Source organism: Micrasema longulum, unplaced genomic scaffold, assembly GCF_059751315.1.
Source record: "Micrasema longulum isolate JH-2025_06_02 unplaced genomic scaffold, ASM5975131v1 h1tg000306l, whole genome shotgun sequence".
NCBI lineage: Eukaryota > Metazoa > Arthropoda > Insecta > Trichoptera > Brachycentridae > Micrasema > Micrasema longulum.
In genome coordinates this window covers 329,218-349,006 of record NW_028277510.1, presented here as the reverse complement: position 1 = coordinate 349,006, position 19,789 = coordinate 329,218, and the positions used below count along the sequence as shown (strand labels likewise).

The following is a 19,789-nucleotide window of genomic DNA, read 5'->3' as shown; positions in this document are numbered from 1 at the left end:
GAGAATTATTATTTTTATGAATTGTGATTATTGCAATATGTAATATGATCATTTTAAATTTCTAACAAGTAAACAGCTATTTGAAAGTACATTCTTCCACATATTTGAAACCGTTTTAAATACCGTAGATCTTCCTGTCCGTTTCACTCATGCAAAAAAGTATTTTTTTGTCAATAAACAGTCGTTTTTTTTTAATGTTCGATTTTATAAATCGGAGTATTTTTGCAAAGGAATCATATATGTTCCTTAGAGGATAAAACACGTGAGTCCACTTTTTGTCGATTTGAAGTAAAAAACGCAGAAATTATCGCAAAAAGCCATTTTATGCATTGAGATATAAATATATAGAGATAACACTCCATAAAAACATCCAAGCAAAAAGTCATCCCTAAAGGAAAGGAATGACCAGCGGAGAGAGCAAGTATCGTCACGTCATATCACGTCGACGTCGACTTTGACTAGCAAAACAAATAGTACAGTAAAAAGCACGGACAGTTTACATCGGTCTACTGAACATTCAGTATGTCGCTGCCTTCTGCATATGCGTCACCTTTATCTATGCGCCCAACTAACCGAGCAGGACAGAGACAGTAGATAGCTGGTAATATATTAATAAAAGGTTTTTTAACATTAAATAGCAATTTTAGAAAAGTTTTGATTAAGATCAAAACATTACTTACAGGTGAAAGGTTATTTCATCGCTTTTCCAGATTGATTTGTGCAGTGACTTATCGTACATTTTAGTAATTGCGAGGAGAAAAGTAGCAGGTGAACGCTCGCAACAGACTTACGTCCGTTCTATCAAACATATGCGAATTGGCCGCAGGTTGGGAAAACATATTTCCGAGGCTTATTTTTACTCTTGTTATTTACCTCAATGATTTTATACGTGAATAAAAACACCGAAGTCTACTCGTCATAAAAATGCTTTATTAAGTCAAAATAAAAATCTAAATTCCACTTTGTTTTAGTGCAAATTACATCGGTAGTTCGGATATGCAATTTTAATATGGACTTTTATTAGCAAAATAATTATTACTTTACATTGAACGTTCTTTATAGATTAAAATTATCTCATTTGGCTCAAAAGTTATAATGTTTTTGAAATCGACAATCACAAAATCTGGTTTCCTGAATTTCATTCAATGGGACTCCCGTGGTTATTTAAAGCAAAGATATCTAGACATTTACAGAGCTTATGACCAGTCATTGTATAGTTTAAGTAATAATTTAATACGTTGTGTAACATTCACCATTCTGCCTATTTTTTTTCAAGTGTATTTTATGTACGAATACTAAATATGAAAAAAAATATTTATCCCCCAAGATTTTATTTGATTTATTTACATCAGTTTATATAAAATCGTTATTTTTTATTAAAATAATAATACCCAATAAAAATACAATAAATTGTGGTAATTTTCAGACAACTTAAAGATGTCTTACCACTCCTACACAGTTTTCAGGAGTTTCCTGAAAAATCCTGAAATTGCGAAAATTTTTATTTCTTATCAAAAAGTACTTGACATTTAAATCATTTTCTTATTTTAGTGTTTATCTGCATCTAATCGACTTAAACACATTATTAGTATACCAAATAGTCTTACGCTTCAGATACCAGTCAATACATACAATAAACTATGTTTTGAGTTTATCCAAATTTTTGTAGACAAGGACCGTATTCAACCCCCTAGGGAGCTGTCAACATATTACAACAGACACTAAGAAAATTTTACAGAACGGAATATAGAAGTAGGCATCCTATACTAGGCATCCACAGGGCTTACGACCTTTATTTAACTTCACAAACGATAACAGATCGAAGAGTCGAAGGAATAGGAAAAGGAATATAAAAACCGGGTCGCTGTCCCGTGGACTCTCGGACCAAAGGTCCCAGGTTTTAATCCCGTTCTACCTCAACTTTATTTCCATTTTTCCAGCGGTCTGAAAATTTTAATATTTGAATAAATAATAAGAACTGAAGTATTTCTCTTTAATATATATTTATATATATATAGATGTTTTAATATAGACAGAGTAGTGAATGTTGCACAGTGTGTAAAGTGACCACTTAAAATAGCCATTGACAGATCATAAGCCCTGTGGATGCCTAGACTTCTATATTCCCTTTCGCAAAATATTCTTAATGTCTGTTGTAATATGTTAATACAAACAATATTTAAATTTGTCCAGAGGTACGAGTAATAAACTAATTACACAACCTTGAAATCTATGTAATTCCAGCAGGCTGGTAACTGGTTTATAGGCTTCCAAGTTATTGGTTGAATTTATGTTGCCATTGTGTCATTTTCCCTTTAAAGGAACTTCATAAACTTTAGTTCATGTTTTTAAAACTTGCAGGGCGTTACTCATAAACTTGGCAGAAAGTTACGCCTAAGTAAAGTGGTTTAATTTGGGTGAGAATACCATCCTTATTCTACCACGATAATAAGAATGGTATCCCTATCCAAATTTTACCACTTTATTCAGGCGTAACTTTATACTAAGTTTATGAGTAAGGCCCGTAAAGACTGTAATAACTTTAGTTTTTCAATGCGAATTTCAGAATTTATTCCAGTAAATAATAAAGTAGCATTATAGTATAATAGGTAGATAACGAACCGTTTTTTTAATGAATTGTGAGTTTTTTTTAATGTTTTGGCGTTTAAAATAACATCGCTTCCCGAGAAAAATAGTGAGGCAACTAAAAAAAACAAATTCATTCGCAAAAACAAAGGCAAAGTTCACTTACTTGCGGCATCTTGTTTTAAACGTTTTTGGAAATAGCAATGGCATTGCTACTATTATTTCTCGAAGTTGAATAATAAAATGTAGTATTACACCGTTATTTTCGCTTTTAAGAACACATAAACATTTTTGAGAATCGCGGCATAAATGTGAAATATATTCAGCAACATTTCTGCATACTTAAAAACGACAATTTTGGACTTGTGCCATTATTATCGCTCAGGTGCAAAACGGGCCGTGTATTATGGTATATTACATAGTAGATGGTAGGGCATAATAAGCATTTTCATGAAAACAGACGCGAATGAGAACATTTTTAAAGATTCGTTTTGCCATTGGAGGAAATTTCCCGAGGAGTTTTATGAATAATAATTTTCTTAGAATTTAAGTATTACATAAAACATTGTATTTTTACATCTACGCCGTATTATACAAATCCGCATGTTTCAACCCTATGCCTTCTTTTTGCCATGTCATAATTTCAGTCGGTGGTGCATATCGCAGTGCATTGGTATTCTAATTGTAGCGTATCTTGATAATTTGTCACTTGAATTTAAGATGATCAGTTTTACTCTTCAGATCTAGTCAAGTACTTACATGACAGTGAAAATCACTCAGTCGATAACGTATTTCATGTCAACATCCGTATATTTTGTTCCCACATACACATCGATTCAAACCATTGCATTGGTCAGCAGTCGGCATCGACATTTTCCCTCGTTACAATTTTTTGCGTCGTGTAGATGGTTTTATTGCGCTCATGATGTATTTTCCTACAAATTTTCGCGGTGAAAACCTATGTAGAATGTAAACGTAAGGTTTTGCATGTAAATGAACGAGCTATGTTCGAAACCAGAGCGTCAACAGCTGAATATTATCATGGTATGCGGTCCCTCGTTTTCGTTACTCGTTACCAACACGTTGTGACGGCAGTGTACGTACACGGGAGACGCACACACGCGCGCCCTGTATGCACTCACCCATGTACACCTTGGCCCATACACGCGCGTATAAATCGTTCCTAGCTCTTCTCACTGCCAAGTTCAATGCCAAGGTCACGACTCAGTGCGATTGCGCACGCCGCATTGCAGAACGACGGAGCTCGAATCTCGAACGCCGACCAATAGCGCCTCGGCTCGGCTGCTCGACACTCGGCTCTTCAGTTCCGCATACACGAAGAGTGAAGAGGAACAGCGAACGGCTAATGGCGGGCAATATGGCGCGGCTCGCGAATTCAAAATGGTCCCTGCGCTCCTCGCGACAAGACGTGCTCCGCCATCCGCCATCCGGCTTCCATCCCGTGTTACATAATCCGGCGAATTTTGTAAACAATGTGAAATGTGAAATTACGCGGCGTACGCGCTTTCCCGTGAACCAATTATTATTCTGTCTATTGACATAGACGAATGTGAGGTACGTCCTACCTACAGCCTAGCGGCAGTTAGCAACGCGGTCGTTATTTTCATTTCGAGCCTAGAAGCGCATCTCATCCATCGCCCGCAGCCAGCGTCCGTCATCCGCCGTCCGCCGTGAGCGTCATGTAAGTTCATTAAATATTCAAATATTTTCAAAACTTGCACAATCTCACTCCATTTATTCAATATTAGAAGAAAATATTATTCGGCTTGCATATTGTACAAATATTATTGTCTTCGGTTATCTTCGAGTGGGCGGGAAAAGATAAAATGCGTCACGGGACAACGTAAACAACTCGGTAATTTGACATAATACGCAGTTGCTAAAAACTTTCAATCAATACCAGGTTGTTTGTTTTCGTCTTATTGAAAAAAAATATTTTCTCTCGTTCTTTACAACGAGCGTGATATTAATTTCGAACATATTTTTGCAATTGTTAACGGTACAAATGTATTCTACGTTGCAGCCGGGAAACACGTAATGATGCAAATTTCAGAGAAATTGAAGTCGCTGGCATATCGAACGGTGATGACGTTATAAAGCAAACATTAGTCATGAAGTGTTTTTGTGGCAGTACGAGAATGTATTGTTTTGTCCCTAGTTTTTCATGTGCCTGGCTCACAAAATGGCTGATAGCGGCGTTGCCTACCTTGTATTTTCGGCCTTTCGTAATAATAATTACATCATCAGTTCCACCTGACGATAAACTCATTCCAATTTATTAATATTTGAGGGAACATGTTCCGAATATATTATTTAAGTTTACCGGACCGAAGCCATTTTGAAAATTTGACGTAACGTCGCAATCAATTGTTTTCTTTTTTCAAAATTGATCTGAATGATTTTCGCAAGTTTTCAGTAATTTCCATGGAGAAAAAAACTGTCAAATACCTACACAGTTATAAGAAAACATTTTTTTTTATAAGTTTTTGAACATAGTATATTTATCCATTTGTATTTTAAAAATTATTTTCCGTATAGAAATACTATTTTAAAATTAAACATCTTTTTAAATTGTACATTTTCATGAAAACGAACTTTTGAAAAATAGGCGTGAATTTCGCGAATCTGCCAAGGTCGATTTAATACACATTCATAAATATAAACAATGTATCTGTGTGTGTATTTGAACATGTAATCCAGTACCTAGCTATTAGCTATAGGTAATCTACATATATCTATATAGAGACACGGTTAATCATAATTGTTAAGCCAAGTTAAGGTAATCGGGTAAAATAAAAATATTCCCGTCCATTTAAACCTTTAATAGCCTTTGTTTATATTATCGTAAAATAAAGTTTTCGAACACAATACAATTTTTTTTAACTAACGCAGTACCCTACGTAAGGTTTTTAACGTTTTCAGATGGTATTCTCGACATTATATTTTAATACGGCCATTTTCGTGAAAATCACCTCATGTGCCCTGTACGTTTGAACCACCATTGAAACTAATATGCAAAACCCACTATACACCTTGATTGTATTGAATAATATTAGAACACAATTATGAGACATTTGATTTTAATTTTTATTGAATGGAAATTTTTATAAGTGACTCGTTTATTAACAAAAAAATATATATTTATAGTATGAGCGAAATCAATAGGAAGACCCTGGGTCTTTAAAACGACTTTCGAGTATGTTTCAGGAATGTTTTCACTGTTGTCTTTTATGAAGTAAAAGAGTCGAAACTTTTTTTGATGTGGGTATAATTTACCTGGCTGAATTCCTCTTCTGCGAGACAATGCAATGCCTGAAAATACTCATTTAATTTCTATTCTCTTTCTTTGAACGGTTGGTTTAATCGATAATATTTTAAATATGTCCAAATACAATGACTGGATTCCACCCATTAGGGAGTTATTAAAAGTTTAAAAAAAGTATTTCAGAAGGAAATGCAGATTTATTATTTTTTGTGAAGTAAAATAGCCGATATCTTATTGGTGTGTATGAGATTCTACCAAATCATTTTACGAGTTAGGTTATTAAATTATTTTTAGAATTTTATTAATCGAACCAATCATTTGATGAGTTATGGCTATTATTATTAATTGTAGTGCTTTCACACTTATAGATTACGCAGACAGGGTATTGTCTAAGCTCATAAATTATAATGAACCATTGATATATATGTATACACCAGGGGCGAACCGTGTATAAAAGCGATTATGCGCAGTTTACCATTATATTTGACTAACCATAATAAGGTTTTATTTTTACTTTATTTACAGAAAAACAAATAAATAATTAACATTTATTTTAAATCATTTCCACCGTTCGTATTTTTATCCTAATATGAATATTAATAAAGCGCGCTTGCGGTGAGCCAAGAAACTAGCCGATTTTTCCAGCTTATTTTTTCATACAAATAAGTATGTATACTATATTTTAAATGTCTAACCCCAGTGCGGGTTTTTTCTCCTAGATTAAACTTGCCGATTACACAAATTATTTGAAGATTCTTGATTTGGAAAACAGTATTTCAAACATTATTTCTTAAGGTCTATTTTTCTTTGAGATGGTACTTTTGACATAAGACCATAATTACTTTCATGCGTCATATTGCAGGACATATGGCGCTTGACGCGGCCGTTTTTAGCACTATTAATTTCTAGAACAATTCGGCCAGTTGACATATTAAATTAAATACTAAATATCGACTGAATTCATAGTGCTCATTTTTATTTATTTTTTAATGAGTTATCTATGAAAGTAATGGATAATATATCTATATAATATATCACAAAGTTACATCGTTTGAGTTGATTTCATGGATGAGAGTTGTTGTATCACACAGAACCACAGAAAAATATCAATTTATAGTACATTTTACTTACATTATATTTATTTATTTAAAATTAAATATTTATGAACTTATTAAGGCTTTTTAGGCTATGCCCGTGTCAAGCCGCAATAAATAACAATAAAAATACATAGTAAAATTAAATAGATAAAATTATTATGACATAGAATCTAGAAAAAAAGATAAATGTAATAAATAATCAAATTCCAAAGAATACAATGCGAAAAATAAATAATTTTTAAAATATAAAATTATACAAATTAAGAATCACAGATAATCAAATATACAAAATAGTGGTATCAATAAAATCAACAAAATAATAGTAAAATATAGTAGTATAAAAAAAAAATAAGAGTATCATTTAAATCAACAGAAAAAGAATATATACATAAAAGCATACTTGAAATAATAATTGAGATATGTATTCTAGAAACTCACTCAATACTATAGTCAGAAATATAAGAAATAGGAGCAATAAATTATATGCCAAATAATAGTAAGTACTAAATAAAATTAAACAAAAATAAAACAAAAATTAAAAAAAAAAAAAAAATTACATATATAAATATATATATAAAAAATTAAGTACCTTCTATGTAGGCATATATTTCCTGTAAATAAAATCTCCATTTGCCACTGGTATACACTAGATGGAGCACTAATCATCCGTCTTATGTTCCATTCAACTTAAGTTTTGGAACTTAACTTGCAGTCGGTAAATTTGAAGCAGCGTAAAAAAGCGCGACATACAGCTTTGAATTCCTAGTAAACTGGTATAGACACTCATCTTTTTTAAGCGTTTTGCACTGCAACGTTGACGCGACAACGCTCATTTTTCAGAACATCAATTTAGACTATCGTTCTATGAAGCATCATCCCTATTTAGTCCACTACCAGTCTTTTTGCTAATGATATGAAAGTATACTTACCTATTAATGATAATCAAGATAGTATAAATCTTCAAGAGGACCTTAATAGATTAAACACACACTGTATTAAAAACAGATTGTCTATTAACATCAAAAAGTGTCGGCAATTTTTTTTTACCGCAATCGTTCTAAAATAATAAACTATTCATGTAAAATCGGTTCACTAATTTCTGAATCGGGTTGTGGTCCCGTGGTTAGTGTTTTGGACTCACGGATCAGAGATCCGAGGTTCGAACCCCACTCTACCCCAACTTGATTCCCATTTTATAATAGTAAGTTATTTAAAACTCGTTGAAAATGGCCCCAAAAATCTAAATATTTGGGTTAATAATAATAACGCAAATATTTCCTTTTTTTATTATTTGAAAAAATCGACGAGTTGATTGTATTTTTTTTGGGAAGTCCCTGACCATGGTGTTTTACTTAACAGTAAACTTACGTAAAAAAAAACATTTAAGCACTGTAGAAAAAGCATATAAAATCTACGTAGTGTCCTAGAATTTTTCTCAGATATGGAATCTTCAATATCATATTTATAAAAATCGTATTGAACGTTTTTAAAACTGTTTTCTTAGAAAATTAGATTTTAAAAATAAAGTTACTTTTTCAGGTAGGATTGAGTCCACTCATTTTCATAAAACTTAAAATCTCGCAACTCGGCGTATCATACTGGATAATATGAGCTTTCTCAATAAAACTTTATCGATTAGGCTATATGTTTCTCTTTAAAACCTAATCGATAGCCCAGACATTGTTAGAAGCATTTCATATCGTGTCCCTGTCCTACAATCTGTACTCTTCGACATTCCGCGCTCATAGGCTAATTATATGAAAAATGGCACTCTTTGAAGAATACGAACTACCTATAATGACAGTATAAGTAGCATCAACATATTTCACTGAGAATACTATAGTTTTATCAGATCTGTCAAAGCCATTTTAAATTTATCTCCTGCGTAACTTTTAACTTTTACTTTTACATACATCTACTACCTGTATCTGATATCTTGAATTATTGTTGGTTGTGAATTTTTAGTAATAAATATAAATGTTCATGCAAGCAGAAAGAGAGGGAGAAAAGTAAAGTTTGGACTATACCATGTCTTATCCCTTTTATGTAGGTACTTTTTTTTATTTAATTTTTTTATATTTTATTTTGTAAGTATTTATTTTTTCCCCTCTCCTTTTGTATTCATAATAATTTTATATGACATCTGTAATTGGCCTTACTGTTTTTAATTGTTTTCTTGTATCTATTTATTATTAATAAATTTCATAAAAGGTACATGTTTTTTTAAAATTCTATACATCTCTACTTTTACACATCTAGTAAATGTTATCACTGTAACTCTCCAAAAAAAGAGACTTACTCTTGTGCTTGGAGAGTGACTTACACTGTTATAGTTATTTATTTATTAGAATTTTTCTCATTTTGAATATGCGATTAAATAAGAAAAAAAAACTTATAGGACATAAATGATAAAACAGAAAATAATAATACATTCATACTAATTAAAATTGTAAGCAGTTTTTTCACTTGTTTAAAAAATTTCTTTAAATTTACTTTGAATTTATTTATTGATATATTAGTTTTAATAGTTTTTCATTCATTGGGGAGATTATTGTAATTTTTGACACCTTTGAAGACAAAACTATTTTGACCATAACTGTGGAACTTAGGGATTTATTTATTTTATAAACATAAACGGCAAATCTGCCTTTTACAAACATTTATAATATCAACATATTTGGCTTAGTACATATTTCTTTTAAACATGAATTACCTTATACCCAAGATTAAAAAAAAAAAAAAATTAAACCAAAAATTATACAAGATTTATATTTTTAAAAATTAACATAAAAATTATACAGCATATTTATACTTTTTTATGAATAAATTTCATAAAAGGTACATGTTTTTTTAAATTCTATACATATCTACTTTTACAAATCTAGTAAATGTTATCACTGTAATTGCCAAAAAAGAGACTAACTTTTGTGATTGGAGAGTGACTTACACTGTTGTAGTTGTTTATTTATAAGAGTTTATGTAATTTTAAATACGAGTACATGAGAAGAAAAAAACATAGGATATATGAAGAAAAAACATTAAAAAAACCTTGTGTTTATAAAAAAGACTGATTTCCATAAAAAATAATTATACCTCAGTGTAATGAAGTTATTTGTAAGGTTTGTTAAAATTAATAAATTAGAAACAAAATGCTCGCAATTCAAAATATTACTATTAACTAAAGGTCGTTTTTTTAAAAAAATACTAAGTATAAGTTTTGTTTTGTTGTTGCCATGCACTAATAAATTGAGTTGAGATAACTTTAATGGGTTGTGGTAATGTCGTAAACTCGCAAATCAAATATCTCCGGTTCAAATCCCGCTCTATCATAGCTTGGTCCCAATAATTTGCAAGTACTCGTTAAAAATGATTTGGTGCAAAAATATAATTAAAATTAATAAGGAATATTTCTCTTTAAAAGATATCTGGTACCTAACAGAACATTGATTTTTTGACACAAGACTATTAGTCAGAGTAATTCTAAAGTAATGGTTTAGTTGGTTTTATTTCGTATTTCTTCTTCTTCATTTTCATTCCCTTTCCACACCTAATGGCGCATAGGGCACTGCATTGGTACACCAATCGCAGCGTATCTTGATAATTGTTTTATCAAGTAAGATTGATCAGTTTTGCGCTTTAGGTTTTAAATCAATATTTCACATCAGCGATGTCGGGAATCGAATCTGAGACCTCTTGCATGGCAGGCAAACGCGCTGACCACTACACTACGAGGCCGAGACTATTTCGTAATTTTTTTTTACTATTTCAATCAGTAAATCTGTTTCGAATGATTTCTGAAGAAACAAAAGCGCTTTTTGTTATTTAAACATTTGTTTTGAAGCTAATAACTTATTTTTTTAAAAACATGCATTTTGAAGATGCTTGATTACAAAAGAACATTTTTTATACATATTCATATATACACATATTATTTCGGTAGTGGGATGGCAAAAAGGTCTATCTGTCATTTTCCAAATTGTACAGTATAAGCAAATTACAATATTTGAGTTTGTCCAAATTCCAAATAATTACTTCTGCCACAGCGCGTGAAAAGAACAGACGAACTCCATCATTTTATGCGGCTATTTTTGAAGAAGCTCATGAGAGATATGTTCTCTTGTCATATGAAAAAAAAGCACACCAGCACGTTTTATGTAAAGATGTCTGTTTTGGAAAATGTGTCAGATACACCTACCATTTTAACATACCACTACTAATTTGTAAAATATCGCAAACATTTTATTTTACGCGTAATTATTACTTATTTTTTAAAATAAAATAAATAAAACAACTTTGTTTTTAACCACTAACTTTGTATTAATTTTTTTTTTTCCACCGACATTTTGCTTTGAAACCGGTCGTTGGAATTTTTTTTTAAATGAAATGTTAGTGGTTAAAAACCAAGTTGTTTTATTTATTTTATTATAATGAATTACCACAAAGTTAGTGCTTCAAATATAAACTTTATTACTTTTTTTTTTTAATTTACAAGCATTTAAAAATAGTGGTAATGATATCGTGGGGTAATTACTACAACTGGGTAACTTTAAAATCAGCATTTTAAAATTACCTACTAAAACACATACTTGTATCTTCCTCCCCGAATGCTTTGAACCCAACTTTAGCACAATTTAATTCCCATTTTTCTAGCACAAGTTATTTTAACTTTTATAAAATGGCCTCTAAATGGAAATGTTTAGGAAGAATTCATAATATAATTGATACTGTCATTATTTGTCTGTGCCCCAACTCAACACGGATTTTCTAGCGCGTCGGGGCAAGTTTACAGGCATGGGTCGTTCCTGATTGTGTTGCTATAAACTGTGTCTCTGTCCTTAATTAATGTATGTACAATGTTATTAATAATAAAATATAAAAATATACCATTCCCTCATCCTTACCTAACGGTAATGGTCGGAAGATTATCCCGGTTCGAGTTTAGTTTAGCACAGTTATTTAGAATTATATAAGGCATGTTAATTCAATGGTACACGGTGTGGATTCCTAACACGAGATTTATTTTTGATTGAGTTTTAAAATATTAGAACAATTTATAAAAAAATACTTTAGATATTAAACGGAAAGTATTTGTTGGCAGCTGTCGTGTGAAAAAACGCGATCTATCAGCAGGCTTACTATGTCACAATTTCGTTTAATAAGTTCGTTCTTTCGTCATATATCCATCTGATTCTAACACAATCAAAACCATATTTCGCTCTCGTTTCCTCTCATACGATACGAATGAGTTTACGAAAGGAATTAGTTACAGCTTCGTTTCATAATATTTAATAATAAATATCAGTCATATATGTTATAATAGGATGGAGAGGAGTCTTGGACGTGCATAGTCGCTCAATGGGAATTGTACAGAAAAGTATTATTAAGATCATGTACAAAAAACATTAACTATTTCCTAGTAATGCACTATACGTAGAGTATAATTTTAGAAAATTATATTTATTTCAGTGCCTGAAACATGTTCACTTAAATAGGGAATTATTTAGTAATAATCCAAATCGGATTAGCAGTACATCTGATAGTGTACTGTCAGTTCCAGGATGCAGAACTAAGTTCGCACAGAGGCACTGTTGGTCCGAGATCTTTCAATGTTCTACCTAAAGAATTATAAAACATTAAATCACTGATACCGTTTGAAGTAGGTTTGAGGTCTTGGGTTAGCATGGAAGGAATAGATAGACACCTTCTTTTAAAAAAAATATTACAATTTATAGTGAAATACTGCAAATAAATCCTGTCTTTTGTTCTATCAGCATATTTTAATCTTATTTGTTATTTTTTTTCTTTCTTTCTTCATGGTTATGTCATACCATATTTATATGGTATAAAATTTTAAATCATTGAAAAAGGAATAGCCCACGCTGAGACGCTGAAGTCTTTGTGGGCATTTTTTCCAAATTATGTTATAGATTAATTTTAAAGTGTATTTTTTAAAGTGTATTTTGTAATTAAAATTGTATGTAAATAAATACATGGGAAAAAAATTGACAGCGGCCTCCACTGGCAGGTCCTGCATTCCCCGTGATTTTCGGTTACTGTGCAATTGAAGAGCATTTTGATATGAATTTATCGTTACACTTACGTTACCAGTCTAGGGACTATGAAATATTGCAGTAGAAACACTCAAATCAAAACCGGGACTTCGCCACGAACATTTAAACGAGCTTAAGGCTGTAGTCTGGTAAAACGAACTCAAAATGAGGAAATCATACGTTTTTGCCATTTTAAAACTAATGTTTTTTTTTAGCCTTAACGTAACACACCAGTAAGTTGGAATAACAATATCAATATCATTTCTGTCATTGTTTGGTTTAAATTATCGTTTTTATTATTAGATAAGAACTGATGAATGGTGACGAGATAAGAACTTATATTTTCATATTCGTTATAAATTAAAATATTTGCCGCACTGCTTATTCATTTTACTAACTAAAAATGGGTTCCCCCAAGAATTAAAAATAAATTACTTAAATATGCAACAAAGACAACAAACCGTCATGCCGTTTCCACGTAGGGGTAAGCAGAGAATATATGTCGCCAAATCACTCGGTATTTGCACACTGATCTCGTTTTTTTTTTACATTCATACATCTCATGTGCACACGCCGAGTATTCTGACTTTTGACATGTCCATCCTCAGGTATTTGTTGGATTTGGTCGTGCCATGTTTTTTTCTATCTTTCTCGCACTCTCCAATATACGCATCAATTCATCATTATCAAACCAACGCATAACTCCTTTCCCGATTTGATCGATAATGCTTGTTTTAGCCTAACATATTCATACATGAATATAACGTAAATATTATTACATAATTGACTTGTGCCCAAGTAGAAGGGCATACAAACGAAAAAAAATAACAAAAAACATTTTTCTATACAGAACTGATAAACTTTAATCTGTTTTCAATGCAGCCGCAAGGCTTACTACGTGAGTAAAAAAATATTCTCTCATCTCACAACATTTTCGAGATTTGCACTGGTTAAAAAGCCCGGAGATAATAAAATACACCTTTGCTGGACAGTATTCAAATCCCTTCATGAAATGGCTCCAAGATACCTATCGGGCCTCTGTATTAGGGAAAATACATGTCAAAGAAAATCAACTCTTAGGTCAGCATTTGATTCAGGCAGAGGAAAACTTGTCGAAATTCGGCGCTCCCCAAACATTAGATTTGGAGATCGTGCTTTTGCCGTTGCTGGCCCCTCTGCCTGGAACCAATCGCCTTTAAACTAACGAATCATCGACAGTCGCAACTAAAATCTCACTTCTTTAGTTTATCATACCCTTAATTTTAAATATAACATGTCAGTTTAGGTTAGTTAGAATGTAAGTGTAAGTATACAATTGTAAAGCGCCCTTGAAGTGATTTTTCACAAAAATGGCGCTATATAAATCAGCCAACTATTATTATTATTAAATATATTATGCTTTTATTAAAAAAAAACATTAAATTGACTTGATAGAGATTTATCTAGAAGTTTTTGTTAAATTACCCTAAAAAAAAATCGAGTCACGTATACCCTTCCACGTGGGCATAATTCAATTATTGAGGAGCTCGATATTTTTGCGTCTCATCGCCATTTGTCGGGTTGTAAAATAACAATATCGAGAACTTGTAGTGTTGCAAGTATAATATTTCAACAGTACCTACTTATTATAAGCATCAATAATAATAATCTGTCGGTTACCGGGCCTAGCAACAGCGGCAGTGTTGCCAGCCGTTAACTGCCCCCCTCTTTCCCCGCCCCATAAATTCTCTCTCGCTCCGCTACACAGCTTCCTGATCACTCCCACCCACTCACCCCCACGGCCGCCATCATCTGTTTGAAACAAAATGGCGGGTTGGCGGGAGAATCACAACAAATTTTATTTTAAGGGAGAATTAAGTGCATTTACGCTCTAGAATTTTATTTGTGAATTTTTTTAAATTTTATTTTGCTGTAGTGTTATTTGGTGGGTAGTAAAAATACGTTTTTATAAACCTACGAGACACTAAATACCTTCCTTTTCGTTGTTGAGCATTGTGGTCTTCTGGGGATGAAACGTGTAAAATGCTGTAATGAATGTAGGTTGTTCGCAAACGAAATATCAAACATGACCATTTAAAAAAAAAAATATATGTATATATATGGCACCTCCCTACACTGTAGTATGTATAAAACGGCCATTTTGTTGGAGAGCAAAAACTAGCTTTTTAAAATGCACTAATGCTAGCAACTTAATGTATTTTGAGATTATGATGCTTATGTCCAGTATTTTTTGTGGGTTTTTGTTCATTTGACTGTAATTTTTTTAAAAGAACACTCTAGCGTCATAATTACTGGCGTTCTTCTCGATATTTTATTCAATTGATTAATAAGGATTCTGAAGTTTGTGGTAAATTTCGCTCGAAAAAAAAATCGTAGAGATACGTGAATGGTCTCATCTATAAAAACAGTCATATTTATTTACCTAAACACTCGTATCCGTGCGTGATTTGATACATAGAGTGAAACGAAATGAGTATTATTATTTTCTGCCAAACGTAATCTTGTCTTTGAAACTTTAGTCTAAAATTAATATTGGAGCGACGGACGTCGCGTTGCTTGAGGTATTGTTGAAACATCTACGTACGAAAAATGTGTTTTTGTGAATCGTATAAAATACCTTGCTCACGCGTGCTAGCTAGCCTACTTCCTTTCCTAAAAATAAAAAAAGTATAGTTGAATTATTGTAACGTATATTTTTCCCATGACAGTCAAACACGTTAACCCCTGCATTACAAGGTGAGCAAATAATAATAGATTAATGTTTAATTTACCTCAATTCTCTTATTTGTGTTGCTAGGTCAAACAATACCTTGTAACATTCAATTATCCAACTAAATTTATCAAGCTATTCCAAAAAATATATTTTTCGTTTATAAATGTGGGTATATCAGTACCTAGGGTAGTTGAAATCGCGTGACTTGAGTCAACCAAGGTCTATTAAATTCTATGTGTATCCACATGTAATACATACATACATATTTGTAATTTTTATGTCTGTACTCTTGTGACGTCATGACACGTGCTGATAATCACAATCCTACTCAATTTTAGAAAAATCAATATGCCTTCTTGTTTCAAATATTAAACCAAGTTACGCGTTTACAAATTTTATTTTATCATTTAAAATAAATTATTCACACCGAATGAAACACAACGCTGGCTAGGACAGTAGCGATGTGGAAAAGCCACAAAAAAGGAGAAGATAAATTTAATCGAGTAGTGGTTCCGTGGCTAGCGTCGTAGGCTCACGGATCAATGGTTCGCACCCGCTGTACTACAACTTTATTCCCGTTTTTTAATATTGAGTTATTTACAACTCGTTAAAAGTGCCCCCCAAAATTGAAATATTTATGTAAATATTTAAGTAATAACATAATAAAATATGGGACAATATGTAATGTTTTTTTATAAAATGATTATTAATGTAGGTTGAGTATGAAACAATCGAAGCGATATCTAAGAACACGAACAATTCAGAACAATTCAGCAGGACTTTAATTTTAAGATTATTATCTAAACATTTTTTTTTTAATAAAAAAGTCGTAGGAACGCAAATGTTATTTTTTTATTTAAAAAATCATGAATACTTCCGTGGAACAGAATGTTTGTTAATGGCAATCAATAGTCAGACTTTTATGCTTTCATTTAACAGACGCAGACGACTATCATATAATAGATTATTTGAATAACTATTTATATGATTTTTTTCTCTAGAATAGCCTACCAGGAGAGGTGGATATTTTAAAAATATATTTTGAATATATCTGAAAAATTAAATTTTTCAATTTCTATACTTCTTCATCGACCAGGTGGATTATTCAATAATATTTTGAGTTTGTCCTAATTTTTGTCGACAAGGACTAAGGTCATAAGCCCTGTAGATGCCTAGGCTTCTATATTACCTTCTCTAAAATGTTCTTCATCTCTGTTGTAGTATTTTAATGTTAAAAACTCCCCAGGGAGTTTAATCCAGTCCTTGTCTACAAAAATTTGGACAAAATCAAATATTGTTGATAATTTATTTTATTTTATTAGGTGATTCAACAAAGACGCATGCTTAAAAAACGTGCAATTAGTTTATATTCGTCGGTATAATTCCATATGCATATATGTTTAATTACAGAAATAAGAAGTTCAGTGTTACGGAAAATTAGAGATAAAATATGTTTTCTTACACGCGGTAAAAATTAAAGCATTTAATTGTACTGCAAAGTCTTTCGAAAATGTGTGAAAAAAATATACAATGATTTTAATAAAAATAAACTACTTTGAAACATCAATTAATCAATTATAGCGTTATTATGTGGTGTGATAGATTTTCGGTTTCTGAGTTCAACGTTTAGTGGTTTTGATTGATTTGACAGGTTTTCTCCTTTTCAATGTCAGGAAAACTCATTGACTTGAACTCGTGACGTCACGGGTGCTGTAATTTGAAAATTATGAAACTTTAAAAAGAGGCTTATTTTAATAGCCTTTTATTACCAAATAAAAAATAATAATTAAAAAACCCTAAACTACCTTATTAGACAGAAAATATTAAATACTTACATTTTACATGTAAGTGGTTTTTTTTTTAATATTTTTTTGTACAAAATAAGGCACTCTTGTATAAAAAAAATATTTCTAATTTAAATTTATTCCTGTAGGAATTGATTGTTGAGGGTTGGAGCTCCTACCCCAGTAAAAGATTGAGAAAAGATACAAAGTTGCTGTTTAATGCGTATTCAATACATGGCGAATACATATTGAATTATGTCTCGTGAGTGTTACGGTGATGAGGTGTTAAAGTAACTGCACTTAAACTACATGCTGGAACCGAGTGACTGATTGAACTGGACTGACTGAACTCAACTGCTCGGCGTTGCCACGCGTCTCTTTATAGGCCACGTTCCTTTGTGGTTCATATCTCGATGGTAGGGACGGTGTTAATGTACTGCAGAACGATGCTCTCGTCTTTCTGTGAAATACTGTTACAGTTGTATTATTTGTTGTATTGGATTCTATAGAAAACGATGACATTGCTTCATCGGTCTTTACACTATTTTATGTGAAATGTTTTAGCTCATGTGTGTCATCGATTATGGGCTATGAACCCTACATTCCTAAAAAAATATTAGCAATACTTGGGTAAAGATCCTGAAATATGTATGTCTTGTTTTATCTTGTTATGCAAATAAATTACTACGTGTACTTTAAATTGTAAGAGTTGGTATAACGCCAACTGGCAATGATCCCAAATATTACTGCATTTGTTAGATACCTTATTTATTTTTCCGACCAATAATTTTCCAAGGCCAAATTGTGCCAAAATTATTCTCCAAAAATATCATGCATCTGATAGATATTTAAAAAGAGATAGATAGCTTTTTTGAAAGATCATAAGACTTGTAAATGACTAGAAAACAGTATTTCCTTTTCATAAAAGGTTCGTCATCTTTGTTTACTTAAAACATTAAGGTGATTCTAAACCAAAATATGAAACGAATTATTCATAGATGGTGCTTTTATAATTTTTATTGAAAAATGCTAATTTTACGTTTATTTTCAGTGGAAATTTTTCAAAACTTGGTTTGCGGAAATTTTAAACTATATTGATTGTAACAAATACCATAACAATGTAATTTCAGCCCTTTTCAAAAAATGGTGTACAAAACAAAAAATAAGATAAGTCATTTTTTGTTTTGTACACCATTTTTTGAAAAGGGCTGAAATTACATTGTTATGGTATTTGTTACAATCAATATAGTTTAAAATTTCCGCAAACCAAGTTTTGAAAAATTTCCACTGAAAATAAACGTAAAATTAGCATTTTTCAAAAAAAAATATAAAAGTGCCATCTATGAATAATTCGTTTCATATTTTGGTTTAGAATCACCTAAAGTACAAAAATTACACGCGCTTGACGGGCTTGTTGCTAAAACTAATATCTCCAGCCAACCAAAAAAATGAATGGTCAAAAGAAAAATATTGACGAAATTTGTACGATTATGTCTTCTTTTTCTTCTTCCAAGTCGATCCCTCAATGCTGAGAATCGTGATTACCATGAACACTTCTGATTAGTCTGTTCCACCCCAGTCTGCCCTCAGCCCAAAGAACTGACTCATAAAATTTTAGCCCCGTAGCCACCTTTATTTGGTCAATCCATATATATGGGATTCTACCCCGGCTTCTCCTACCTTCAACTCGGCCAGACATTATTGCTTTTTCTAGATTGTCCGGCTCACGTCTAGCAATATGTCCAAAAAAAGACAGTATCCTTTTCAAACACACCACTGATTGACGAGTTGTAATATGGAGATCTTCTAATACCGATACATTCGTCCTTCTGGTTGTCCAAGGCACACGCAGCAGCCTTCTCCAACACCACATCTCGAATGCACCGATCCTCTTCCTCTCGTAGGCACGCATTGTCCACGTTTCAGCCCCATATAGGAAAACAGAGAATACCAGGGCTACCATCAACCGCTTTTTTGTGTTTATTGAAATACCTCGATCTCGCCAAATCTTCTCCAAACGGTTCATTGCTTTGCATTGCATTGTACAATTACACAGGAATATGAAAATAAACGTGACAAGTGATATGTGATGTTATTTTATCGACTTTTTATTTAAACTATCGTGTTATTTTATATAATATTCCCTCACACCAGCACTTTTGCTGATTGGGAATATTTCGTACAAATAAAATATGTAATGTAATGTAATATGTAAAGTTTAAAAACCTTGTATTTTGTCATAAATAAATAAATCTTAATCTAATCTAACGTAT

General features: G+C 31.9%; 1 long non-coding RNA gene across 1 annotated transcript in view; it reads left to right on the top strand.

Annotated features, from left to right (window-relative positions):
* The first annotated feature begins 3,835 nt into the window (after nt 1-3,835).
* The window catches only part of LOC148282659 (uncharacterized), a 163,822-nt gene continuing 147,868 nt past the window's right edge, over nt 3,836-19,789 (top strand). The window contains exon 1 of the long non-coding RNA XR_015822032.1: nt 3,836-4,288. This is a non-coding gene — a long non-coding RNA (uncharacterized LOC148282659). The remainder of the gene's footprint in view (nt 4,289-19,789) is intronic.